The sequence below is a fragment of the Pan troglodytes genome, chromosome 1, assembly GCF_028858775.2.
Source record: "Pan troglodytes isolate AG18354 chromosome 1, NHGRI_mPanTro3-v2.0_pri, whole genome shotgun sequence".
Lineage (NCBI taxonomy): Eukaryota > Metazoa > Chordata > Mammalia > Primates > Hominidae > Pan > Pan troglodytes.
In genome coordinates this window covers 202,906,216-202,918,517 of record NC_072398.2, presented here as the reverse complement: position 1 = coordinate 202,918,517, position 12,302 = coordinate 202,906,216, and the positions used below count along the sequence as shown (strand labels likewise).

Below are 12,302 nucleotides of genomic sequence, written 5' to 3'. Positions count from 1 at the left end.
TCTCGGCTCACCTCAACCTCCGCCTCCAGGGTTTAAGTGATTATCCTGCCTCAGCCTCCTGAGTAGCTGGCATTACAGGCATGCGCCACCACGCCTGGCTAATTTTGTATATTTTTAGTAGAGACGGGGTTCTCCATGTTGGTCAGGCTGGTCTCGAACTTCTGACCTCAGGTGATCCACCCGCCTCAGCCTCCCAAAGTGCTGGGATTACAGGTGCAAGCCACCGCGCCCGGTCTGTTTTTATAATTTCTAATATTACTTCTTAACAAAAATCATCCTTTGAAATTGTTTACAAAACAATCTTTTTTTTTTTTTTTTGAGACAGTCTTATTCTGTCACCCAGGCTGGAGTACAGTGGCGCAATCTCGGCTCACTGCAACCTCCGCCTCCTGGATTCAAGCGATTCTCCTGCCTCAGCCTCCCGAGTAGCTGGGATTACAGGTGTGCACGACCATACCCAGCTAAGTTTTTTGTATTTTCAGTAGAGACGGGGTTTCACCAGGTTGGCCAGGCTGGTCTCGAACTTCTGACCTCAGGTGATCCGCCTGCCTCAGCTTCCCAAAGTGCTGGGATTATAGGCATGAGCCACCGTGCTTCCCCAACAAGTTCCTAATGAAACAGGAAGATGTGTTCCACAGGAAAAATTTCAAAACCATAGTAAAAAGTATTAAGAAGGAGGAGGTTAACCTGAATTAGCTATGTCAAAGTGAGCTTAATAACAGTACAATGGTTCTACTATATTTCTTCCAACACTCCTTGGATCTCTCTCCAATTTTAGTAACTTGTCAGCATAAGAATTTCTCTGTTTGTAGTGGGTGTTAACAAGTGACATAAAAAAAAACAAGAAATCAAAAAGAATAAGAATATGATAAAAGAAATTTTTTTAAAAATTTGTTTGAAGATCCAGACTCAAAGACTCTAAAACTGTATCTTCATCCTTCTTTAATCTGTGCAGTTAAAATTTCTAAGAATCACAACATGAATATTCTATAAATGTGCTGCTTCCAGTTATACAAAGTTGTACCCTATGTCATCAATTCTCTAACATTCTATATACCTATATATCTCATCTATACATCAGTCCTATATATCAGCTTATCAGTGTTTGGATAACACTGACTATACACTATACTAACGGAACTAAGTCTTTTGAAATCTATGTCTTTAGCTGTCAGAAGAACTGTAAAATCTAGGCTCAGTTTTTTTATTAATGTTTTATTTCTCCAAATTTATTTACCCCTTCAAAACTCCATCAGACAGGATAATATAAGTGTTTGTTAAAGAAAAATAAAATAAATAAATATCTTACACCAAAGATAAAAAGGAAAGAAATCTGGTCTTGAGTGAAAGTCAATTCACTAACTAGCTCCGCTTAGTTTTCCCAAATAGCAAACCATTAAAACTATTAAGATTACGGCCCAAATAACAAGTGGTTCCTAAGAGAGATTTAAAAAGTTGGGCCTGTAGCCTTGATAACCTTTAGCTTTAAATCCAACACGCTACACAAGAACTTTCCCTACAGGTCCTCAAGACAAGATATTTTCAAGCTCCTGAGCAAGATAACATTAAATGTCAATCATGCCCTGTTACTCAGCAAATATACAGAACTCATCATAGTCACAAACACTCTCAGGAGCTCCAACTGTGAGTTGATACTATTAATAGCAAACATTTATGGAATGCTTCTTATGGGTCAGGTACCGTTCTAAGTACTTTTAATATATTAACTATTTTTTTCTTCTTCTTTTTTTTGAGACAGTCTCGCTCTGTTACCCAGGCTGAAGCGCAGTGACATGATCTCAGCTCACTGCAACCTCCACCTCCCAGGTTTAGCAATTTTTATGCCTCAGCCTCCTGAGTAGCTGGGATTATAGGCATGCACCACCATGCCCAGGTAATACATTAATTATTTTAATCTTTCAATAAGTCTATAAAATAGAAGCTATTTGTTATGATCACCATTTTACAGATGAGAAAACTAAGGCACAGAGAGTAACTTCCCCAATGCTATACACATAGTAAGTCACCAACCTGGTATTCGAGCCCAGGCAGGCTAGCTTCAAAGCCTGAGTTCTCAAACCACAGCTATGTGTCTCATAATGGAACAATGCAGACAGGACTGGTGATATTTAAAAGCTGACTGAGCTTAAAATGTATGATATGCCATACTATAGTCATCAACAGCCAGAATTCTTAAGCCAAGTAATGAGAACATACGAGAAGATGGCAAGTCTTCTTCTTTATCCTTTACCATTCTCATTTTTTTCCCCAGGCCTCCCAAGTATGAGTATGAGTTAACACAAGTGAAGTGCTTTAAATAGTGCCTGGCACATAGTAAGTGCTCACTAAGTGTTAAGAGCAGGTAGTGGTATAAAAATAGTAGAGTATGTCTGCTGACCCTGTTTCACTCTACCAGCTAGGATAGGCAAGGAACTGTTGATATTTCTACGCCCTTTCCCCCTTTGTGATTACAGGAAATGAATTGGGACAATATATAAATGTAATCCACTGTCGCAAACCCTAATGACTCTTCAATCATGTTATTTCACCTGACCATATACACATGAGCAAACTGCTTCATTCCTCAGTCCTCTTTTTTTGGTTTACAAAGACTGGACTTGGGCCAGAAGAGAGCAGAATAAAGCAGCTTTGTAACCTTTTGACTAGTTGCCAAGAACAGAAGCAAGGTTTGTGAAAACCAACTGAAAGGACCTAAACTTTTGACTGTTAGATGGAAACTAGCAAAGGATTCTAATGATAGAAGCTCAGCATACAACCGAGCATTTTCAACCTCACAATTCCAAAATAAGTTTTTAAAATAATGTGCCTAGAAATGGTAAAGAACAGAGATGACAGTAATGGTAATCAGGGCAACAGGACCTCCCTCTCTCAATGATTGTTCTGCAGCTATTTAGGTTAAGTTTTACAGAATCCATCCACGTACATTGCAGAGAAAAAAACTAGCAAACCTAAACATTTTCTTTTTTTTTTTTTGGTAGAGACAGGGTCTCGCTATGTTGCCCAGGCTAGTCTTGAACTCCTGGGCTTAAGTGATCCTCCTACTTCAGCCTCCCAAAGTGCTGGGATTACAGGCATGAGCCACTACACCTGGCCCCAAACCTAAACATTTTCCATTACAAAAAGACAATATTAGGGGAAAAATCTAGCACTCACTAAAATTTTGCAAACTGCAGGTACATTGCATTAACTACGGAAACTAAAGAAAAAATTCAATTTCACCTAAAAGCTAATCATTCTAATGTATTCCCATAGTAACGGCACTGATATCAACTTAGTGAATGGAAACCAGCAGTTTGTTTTAAATTAAAAACAATAAAACAAAATAGAGGCCAGGCACAGTGGCTCACACCTATAATTCCAGCACTTTGGGAGGCTGAGGCAGGAGGATCACTTGAGCCCAGGAGTTCAAGACCAGCCTGGGCAATACAGTGAAACCCCATCTATAAAACACAAAACAAACAAACAAAAAAAATTAGTGAGGCATGGTGGCACACACCTGTAGTCTCAGCTGCTTGGGAGGCTGAGGCGGGAGGATCACCTGAGCCCAGGAGGTCGAGGCTGCAGTGAGCCGTGATAGCGTCACTACGCTTCAGCCCAGGTGATACAGGGTGAGATCCTGTCTCAAAAAACAAACAAACGAACACAATAGAATAGAAAATATTAATATTACAATGCATCACCAGTAGTAAAGATACTGTTTCAAGAAACTTCTGTTTCGATTTCAAATACTAATATGTACATATATGTGTCTGAGTACTGGATAGCAATGTAAAATGTATTTTATAGTGGGTCATGATCAGAAAAGTTTGAAAGCCACTTTACCAGAAAAAAAAAAAAAAAAAAGGCCAGTCAAAAAGGGAAGAAAATAACCACTTCATACTACAGAGGAAACAACATTCAGAGTTTGATGGTTCTCTTTTTTGTTTGTTTGTTTTGAGACGGAGTTTCGCTCTTGTTGCCCAGGCTGGAGTGCAATAGCGTGGTCTCGGCTCACTGCAACCTCCGCCTCCTGGGTTCAAGCGATTCTCCTGCCTCAGCCTCCCAAGTAGCTGGGATTATAGGCACCTGCCACCATGCCTGGCTAATTTTGTATTTTTTTTTTTGGTAGAGACCGGGTTTCACCATGTTGGCTAGGCTGGTCTTGAACTCCTGCCTCTCAGGTGATCCTCCCGCCTCGGCCTCCCAAAGTGCTGGGATTACAGGCATGAGCCACCGCGCCTGGCCAATGGTTCTCTAAATTGTAGTTTTATATAAGCAAGCCTCTGAAAGAGAACAAAAAAGATAAAGGAAACCACTGAGTTACTTCCAAAAATTTTTTTTTGCACAGAATGTGAGGTACCTACAGTAAATAAATATATACTAACAAAAAATACATAGAAATGAAAGCAAAAATTTTCAGTTTATCTACCTATTAAATGCCCCACTAAATATGAGAGATGGCCTATTCTCTTTGCGAAGCTCTAGTTCTCACTCTCAAGAATATTATTGATTAGTGTTGCCTAACTACTGCTTCCTAACCTATAGCAGAAGAACACCTGGTGAAAAGCAAAAGCAGATTTCAAAAATTATTCTTTAAATTATCACAGATGTTTCCTAAATTTGACATTTTTAAATTTAAAAGAGAAAAATTCAGTGATGTAATAAAACACTGATTTTTATAAGATATTTAGGTACTATTTTTTATCCTATAATGTTCTCTAAAGTCTGAAATATTCCCCCAAAATTCATACATGTATATATTGGATTATTCTTTTGGTAAAGAGAGTGAGATTATCACATTCATTTCATCAATCTACTAGGAAAAAATTAACATCATTGTGCTAAATTAAATGTTCCTCTTATTTTGAAAAGGGGGAGGGGCACAACAGGTGAAGCTGACCTAAATCGTTTTCAGTCACTATGGAAACTAAAGAAAAAATTCAATTTCACCTAAAAGCTAATCATTCTAATGTATTCCCGTAGTAACGGTGCTGATAGCAACTACCTACCAATTTTCCTAAATTCAGTAATTGCTACAATATTAAATTTCAGGTGAAAGAAAACTATTGAAATGTTTAAATACACTGATTATCAGACCCATACTGCTTTGAATGTGGAAGCAATTAAATTAAATTAAATTGCAGAAGCAATTTAAAAGGGAATTGCTTTGAATCAAAAATTAAATGTTTAACTAAAAGTAAAGAACATTCTAAATATCAACAAGTATTATCATCATAGCAAAGCCTACTCTGTTCAGCTCCATAACAATACTTTTCCCACCAAGTGGAAAAAGGACAAAAGCTACTATAAAAAAACAGTATACTTAATGTCTCGATTAATAAGAGTTAACATGAGAATTAAAATTAGTATTCCTAATCAAATGTCACTTCTTACCAGAAATATTTATTCTTTTTCTGTAAACCAGATTCTACGATTCTCGACTGTTTTCAAAATATTCAGAAAAATAATATCATTATCTGAGTACAAGACTCCTGCATTAAGGTGCACCTCAACTTATATAAAATAATCTCCTTCCCCCAGATATTTGATTAAATTTTTTTATTTGGGCTTAATAAAGGCACAAAAGAATCATTTTAATATGATCAATAATATTCTAAATGACTATTATTTGCATCTTCTCATTTAGAAAGTAATTTGTTAAAGTTCCCCTCATCTTTTCTAAAGTAAAAATAAAATCACTAATTTAAATATACTACTCTAAACATGATAGCCCTAAAGAGATGAATGTACTCTAAACATGATAGTCCTGAAGAGATGAATGTCCTTAATTTCACATAAATTTCCAAATTTGGAAATGAGACCAGTGGCAAATAAGATGTTTCAGTTTTAGTCTTCTGTTTTATATTTCAAAGTTGTTAAATTCATATGGGAATGGTAAGATTTAAGTATTTTAAGACTATTACATAAATTTGTTTAATACTCTGAAGGTAAAAGAAAAAAATTAACTTCGAGGGGCCATTTTATAAAAAATAGTGACTTATCTCCAAGTAACTCCAAAGTAATTAACTTCCATAAGATAATTTTTCTAACGGGGGAGGAATTTGATCCCGTATTGCTTTCTTAATATATGGTTTTGCCATCTGAGAAACATCGGTAGTAAAAGGTTTGCAATTTGCCTTAAGCCAGCATTAGTAAAAAGGCCAAGTAAAACCCTCCTTAAGGTTCCTAACCAAAAGCAGTATTCTTTTGTGTTTCAGACAAACTAGATTTTTAACCTCAACCTATAAAGAAAGAAATCACTAAAGTAGCAGACCCTTGTACAAATAAGATTAACTCAGGAGCCAAAAAGACTAAGTTCAAATCCAGCTCTTTGATAACTAGTTGTGTTACTTTGGGCAAGTTACATAACTTCTGTACCTCAGTTTCCTTATATGTAAAATGGAGATAGTAAGAAGAGTACCCTTGGCTGGGCACGGTGGCTCATGCCTGTAATCTCAGCACTTTGGGAGGCTGAGGCAGGCAGATCACGAGGTCAGGAGTTCAAGACCAGCCTGACCAACATGGTGAAACCCCGTCTCTACTAAAAATACAAAAATTAGCCGGGCGTGGTGGTACACGCCTGTAATCCCAGCTACTCAGGAGGCTGAGGCAGGAGAATCACTTGAGCCCGGGAGGCAGAGGTTGCAGTGACCAGAGATTGTGCCACTGCACTCTAGCCTGGGCGACAGGGCAAGACTCCGTCTCAAAAAAAAAAAAAGAATAGTACCCTTATTTCATAGGGTTGTAAAGATTAAAGAGTTAATACATGTAAACTACTTAGAATAGTTCCTGGTACATAGTAAGTGCTGTGTAAAGTTCACTTTTATTTTTACTGTTTCACCACTACAGAGTTTCATGGTTCAGTTGTGAAAGTTTCCCAAGTGAAAATTATTTGATTGTATCTATAACGAAAGAACATGATTTTATGTTAATTAAGTTTATTTAATTCTAATTATGTTGTCTTACGTTTAATTCAGAAATGTACAAATAAGATCAAATTCAGAATTTAAGTGTACATATCAGCCTGGTACAATATTACCTAGCCACATAAATAGCCTAAATATGTATTACTGTAACTGTACACAGTAGGTGCCTAAACAATATTTGCTGAAATAAATGTATTACAAAGAGTATTGCTAATTATTTTCTAGGGAAGAAAATGAAAACCATCTAACTGCTACAAACATTAACCAAGCTAATAAGTTAAAGTGCATCCAACACAATCTGTAGTAAGATCTTCACGATATTAAGCACTGACTGCCTTGGGCTGATCTGTTAACTTATTTACAGTAAGTTGGCACTATTTAAACTACACATTCCTTTTCTGATTCAAAATACTATTGCATACTTAAATGGGAAAACAGCAAAGACAAATTTTAGGAAGCCCATATTTTAAATGGCTGTTTTTAAATATACTATAAATAACAGAGAAAATGCCTAAATTACTTCTACATTTAATAATTAGCTACCCTGGAACTTAGGTTGATGGAACTAAATAAAAATATCAAGGATGATATGTTCCATTATTTGCTATGTTATCTGACAGTAAAAGATAACAGTATCAACAGGGTAGTTTAGAGCTTAAGCCATACACTTTGTAAAAGAATATGCACTTGTATTTTCAAGTTAATTAGAAAACAGAAAGTCCACCTATTTTCCACCTTACTATCAATATGACAATTCAACCTTTTGGTATAAACCAATTAGATGAACATCTGGGAAGCACTGACTATTCCGAAATATATATATATATATATATATATTTTTTTTTTTTTTTTTTTTTTTTTTTTTGAGATGAGTCTCGCTCTGTCGCCTAGGGTGGAGTGCAGTAGCACGATCTCAGCTCACTGCAACCTCCGCCTCCCTGGTTCAAGCAATTCTCCTGCCTCAGTCTCCCGAGTAGCTGGGACTACAGGCATACGCCGCCACGCCCAGCTAATTTTTTGTATTTTAGTAGAGATGGGGTTTCACCGTGTTGCCCAGGCTGTTCTCCAACTCCTGAACTCAGGCAATCTGCCTGCCTTGGCCTCCCAAAGTGCTGACTATTCCTAATATTTTAAAATACACATTTCTATTTTGAACTATTCTTCCTCCATTTAAATCATACATGAGCTAAAGTATCCTGTTGTTACATGCAGAACAGAAATATCTTTTGGACAAACCGCTACCTAAAAAGAAGTTCCATGAGCCTTTTATTTATAATCAAAACAAAATAAATGAAGTCATGAAACAGCTTAGGCACAGCACAGAAACCATAACGCTACAAGGTACAAGTGACAAGGACTTGTTGGAAGTATACTTTGTTTCTTAAATTTTCAAAACTACATCAGCCGCCTGTGGGTGGTGGCTCACACCTTTAATCCCAGCACTTTGAGAGCCCAAGGCAGGCAGATTGCTTGAGTCCAGGAGTTTGAGATCAGCCTGGGCAACATGGTGAAACTCTGCCTCTCCAAAAAAATTTCAAAATTAGCCAGGTATGGTGGCATGAACCTGTAGTCCCAGCTATTCTGGAGGCTGTGGGAGGATGGCTTCAGCCCAGGAGGTCAGGGCTGCAGTGAGCCGAGATCGTGCCACTGCACTACAGCCTGGCCAACAGAGCAAGGTTTTGTTTTGTTGTTTTGTTTTTTGTCTCAAAAAAAACAAACAAACAAACAAAAAACTACATCTCCGTAAACACAGGATTCAAGGACCAAAAAACAAACAAACAAAACAAGTAAGACAAAGTACATTAGCAAATAAAATGACAAAAAAGAACCAAAAATAATCAAACCAAACCAAAATAAGAAAACTTGGTAAGCCTAAAACTAATATGCAGAAACATATTTTAAATTGAGCCCTTACGGCTACCAACTAAAGTAGAAATTTTTATAGAAAATCAACAGTAATTTTTTTTCCTGAGCTTTAAAAACAAACACACATTAAGCTGTCTCTGGGTTGGTTTGTTTGTTTGTTTGTTTTGGTTTGGCAGCTAGGTGGAGGGTCAGGCTTGAAGATCAGCAGCATGAACACAACTGCTCCAATGACAACACAGGATGCTCATTTCATTTAATGGCTTCAATGCAGAATATACAGGCCAAAGTCATTTTAGAAGAACAAAAGACTCCTAAAACTTTTCAACTTCTACTTCTGCACAAAACAGTTTCTTTCTCTAGTCCCTCTTTGAAGGCAAAATGACTTCGGCTTTGGATTTTAAAATCCGTGTCACAGATTTCTTATCCTAATAGTCTCATTCATATATGACATATACTGAAATGACCCACTAAATACTATATTGTGCTTTCCAGCCTACAGCTTTAATGGAATTAACACTCGCTACTCTGAGAGCATGTATAGGACTTCTTGACTTAAAAAAAAAATGACCTTGGAAATGAACTGTTTAAGTTGTAATTTCTTTTTTTTTTTTTTTAAGAGAGTCTCACTCTGTTGCCCTGTGGAGCGCAGTGATGTCATCACAGCTCACTGTAACCTCAAAATCTTGGGCTCAAGCAATCCTCCAACCTCAAGCTCCTGAGTAGTTGGGACTACAGGCGCACACCACTACACCAAGCTAATTTTGTCTATGTTGCCCAGGTTGGTCTCGAACTCCTGGCCAATCCTCTGGCCTTGGCCTTCCAAAGTGCTGGGGATCATAGGTGTGAACCACCATGCCAGACCTAAACCCTAATTTCTTTATGTTTTGTAAATAAGAGTGCCACTTCTTACTAGTGACAATGGTATATAATCTTTATAACTAGATTTTATTATTTTCTATTGTTTTGAAGACAGAGTGATTTCCCATCATTTTTGGGGTTTAATGTTCTTATCTTAATCTGCATTAATTAAGCTGGCATTCCCATGGCTTAAATGAAGCCCACAAACCTGAAGGTAAGGAAGCAGCTGGAGTAAGCCATACACATTGGGGTTTGTTTTGAAGGATGGAAAATAGGCCAGGTTGGACAGAAGCTAGAGCTAGGTAGTGGGAAGGAGGTACACATAAGAAACTTTCAAAGAGGCTTCACTTAGCAGTTAGATAAGTCCTGAAAGCCAATCAGAAGGGTCCTTCTCTGTGGCTTCTAGGACTAACATGGCCAAGCTCCAAAGTCCTTTGCTAAAAACAGCTGAAGAGAGCCCAATTTTGGAATAAGCCAAGGACTATACACTCTTATATGTATATGTATCATATAATGAAGATCTTTCTATAGCTAATTAGCCAAAAGATAAGCAGGTGCTCAAAGCTGTATTTAAGTTCATACTGAAGTACTACATTTTAAAGCACAATTTATAGATTACAGAAACTGATGACACAAAAACCGCTGCACTCGAGTGCTAGATACACACTATAAACATCGGGAAAAAATAAAGATTACCCAAGCCTATACTCTAGATCACAAAATTTGGGAAAGGGAGCACTAACCATTATTAAATGCAATTCCTTCATGTTATAAATGACTTTAAACCTCTAGGGAAATTTAAGAAAGGTGCCCTAAATCTCAAAATGAGAAAATGATAGTTTTACTACAAAGGTGGAAATGGTAAGGAAAAAAAAATACAAAAGTTAGAAGAATATTCTAAGTAATGTACTTCTAAGTAATGTAATTCTAAGTAAAGTCTGGCTAATGAAGGAAGAGGAAGACAAATAGAAAACTTAATACAGTAAAAATGAAAAAATGCATATGTGCATACTAAGTTCAAAGAAGATTACTTTGAAATTACTATAGTGAACTCTTCAGCAGACCACTTTTCGGAAACAACACAATAAATTCATAAATCTGGGGCTAATGATCTCTCCACAAATTCTGTCCTCTATCATCACAAGTGTCCTGTAAGAAACGTCCATGCCGAAAACAAGAGCTGAACGTCCCAAAACATTGGCATTTTTGCCTCAGCTGTGCACATCCATTCTCATGGGAACACAAAACTGACAGAACGTCCTCATGACTTGTCAATTAACAAGATCGCGCCAGCCCAACTGCTAGCAGTACCGTGTGCCTGCCACCTGTTAGCTGCTCTTGAGAGAGCCCCAAAACTGAGGTAAAGCGAAGAACTAGGAACGCCTTTGTTGTACCCTAACTATGGAAGCTACCAGAGTTCAGTCTAACCCGGCGCCTTAAGGCAAAACTTCCCCCAGGCTGGGGAAGTCTTCCCATTTCGGGGCTTTGGCAAAGCTCTCCTCTAGCTAAGGACAGGCAGAAGAACCCCAGGAGAAGCACTGTCACCTACTGGTCCCAGGAGGAAGGATCAAAGCTGAAGAAAGTTGGGGGACAAGGAACTAGGACCCTAGGGAGAGGCTCAGTTTCTCGTGGTGAAGAGTGAGCACAATGAGAAGCTGGGCCGTCTCGCTGGGTGAAAGAACGCTGAGATCCCAGATCAGGGGTAGGGGAAAAGAGGTTCTAAAAGAAGGGAGGAGGAGAAAAAAGGAGAGGCAGTGGCTGAGAGAAGCGCTGAGGCGTAAGGCAAGAAACCGAGGTTGGAAAAGGACTGATGAGGCTGAGGAAAAACAGCGAGGCGACAGAGGCACGGAAGCGCGAGAAGGCTAAGCTGAGGTGAGTAAGGCGAGGCCAGCGTGAAGGAAAGGGCTGAGGTGAGTGAAGCACTGCAGGGACAAGGGACAGACGAAGAGACTCCCACCCACAAGGACCGAGGCAGAACTCTAGACCCATCCCCCTTCACGCTGTGCTCGCCCGGCTGCGCTCAGACCCTGTTGGCAGCGGAGACTCACCCAAAGGCTGGAAAAGCCCCACAACAGGACATGGAGACCAGTCCAGACCCACAGTAGAACCAATCGAGCGGAGGAAACCGCGGCGTTAGCGTGACCCGGATGCGCATCGCTAGGAACCGGAAGTAAGCGGCCAGAGTCACCTCACAATCCACACCTCGTTCCACTAGAAACCTCTGGGCGCATGTGTTGAGTCTGACCGGGCGGGGAAGCGCTTAGGCTCCGCCCACTCCGCCGGCCCGGCGAGCCACGCCCATGGCCACGCCCCTCTCAGTGCCTCGGAGACAGGCAGCTTCTGGGTGAGCGCTAGGCAGTCCTGACCGTACAACCTTCACTTTTAAGGCGGTCTTTAAAAATGCGCGTAATCCCTACCTGGCTAAAAGGAACGTAAGAAGTGTTGGGTGCATTTGGTAGATTTAGAAAAACTGGGAAGGAGAATGAGTGGGAAGTTTTGGAAGACATTTGGGAGGCTAGCCCAAGGTGATCTTTTTTTTTTTTTTTTTTTTTTTTGAGACGGAGTTTCGCTCTTGTTGCCCAGGCTGGAGTGCAATGGCGCGATCTCGGCTCACTGCAACCTCCGCCTCCCGGGTTCAAGCGACCCTCCTGC

The 12,302-nt window shown here is 39.2% G+C and overlaps 1 protein-coding gene across 11 annotated transcripts in view; it reads right to left on the bottom strand.

Moving 5' to 3' along the window:
• Window positions 1–11,892, bottom strand: part of EYA3 (EYA transcriptional coactivator and phosphatase 3) — a 118,313-nt gene extending 106,421 nt beyond the window's left edge. For 3 of the 11 annotated variants that reach the window (XM_016957323.4, XM_016957345.4, XM_054664672.2), the window contains exon 1: window positions 11,699–11,892. The gene's annotated coding sequence lies outside the window, so the exon portion shown is untranslated. Of the gene's footprint in view, window positions 1–3,517; window positions 3,638–11,698 lie in introns of all 11 variants that reach the window. The other 8 variants (XM_016957327.4, XM_063783872.1, XM_063783889.1 and 5 more) reach the window with 8 other exon arrangements.
• Window positions 11,893–12,302: the final 410 nt, after the last annotated feature.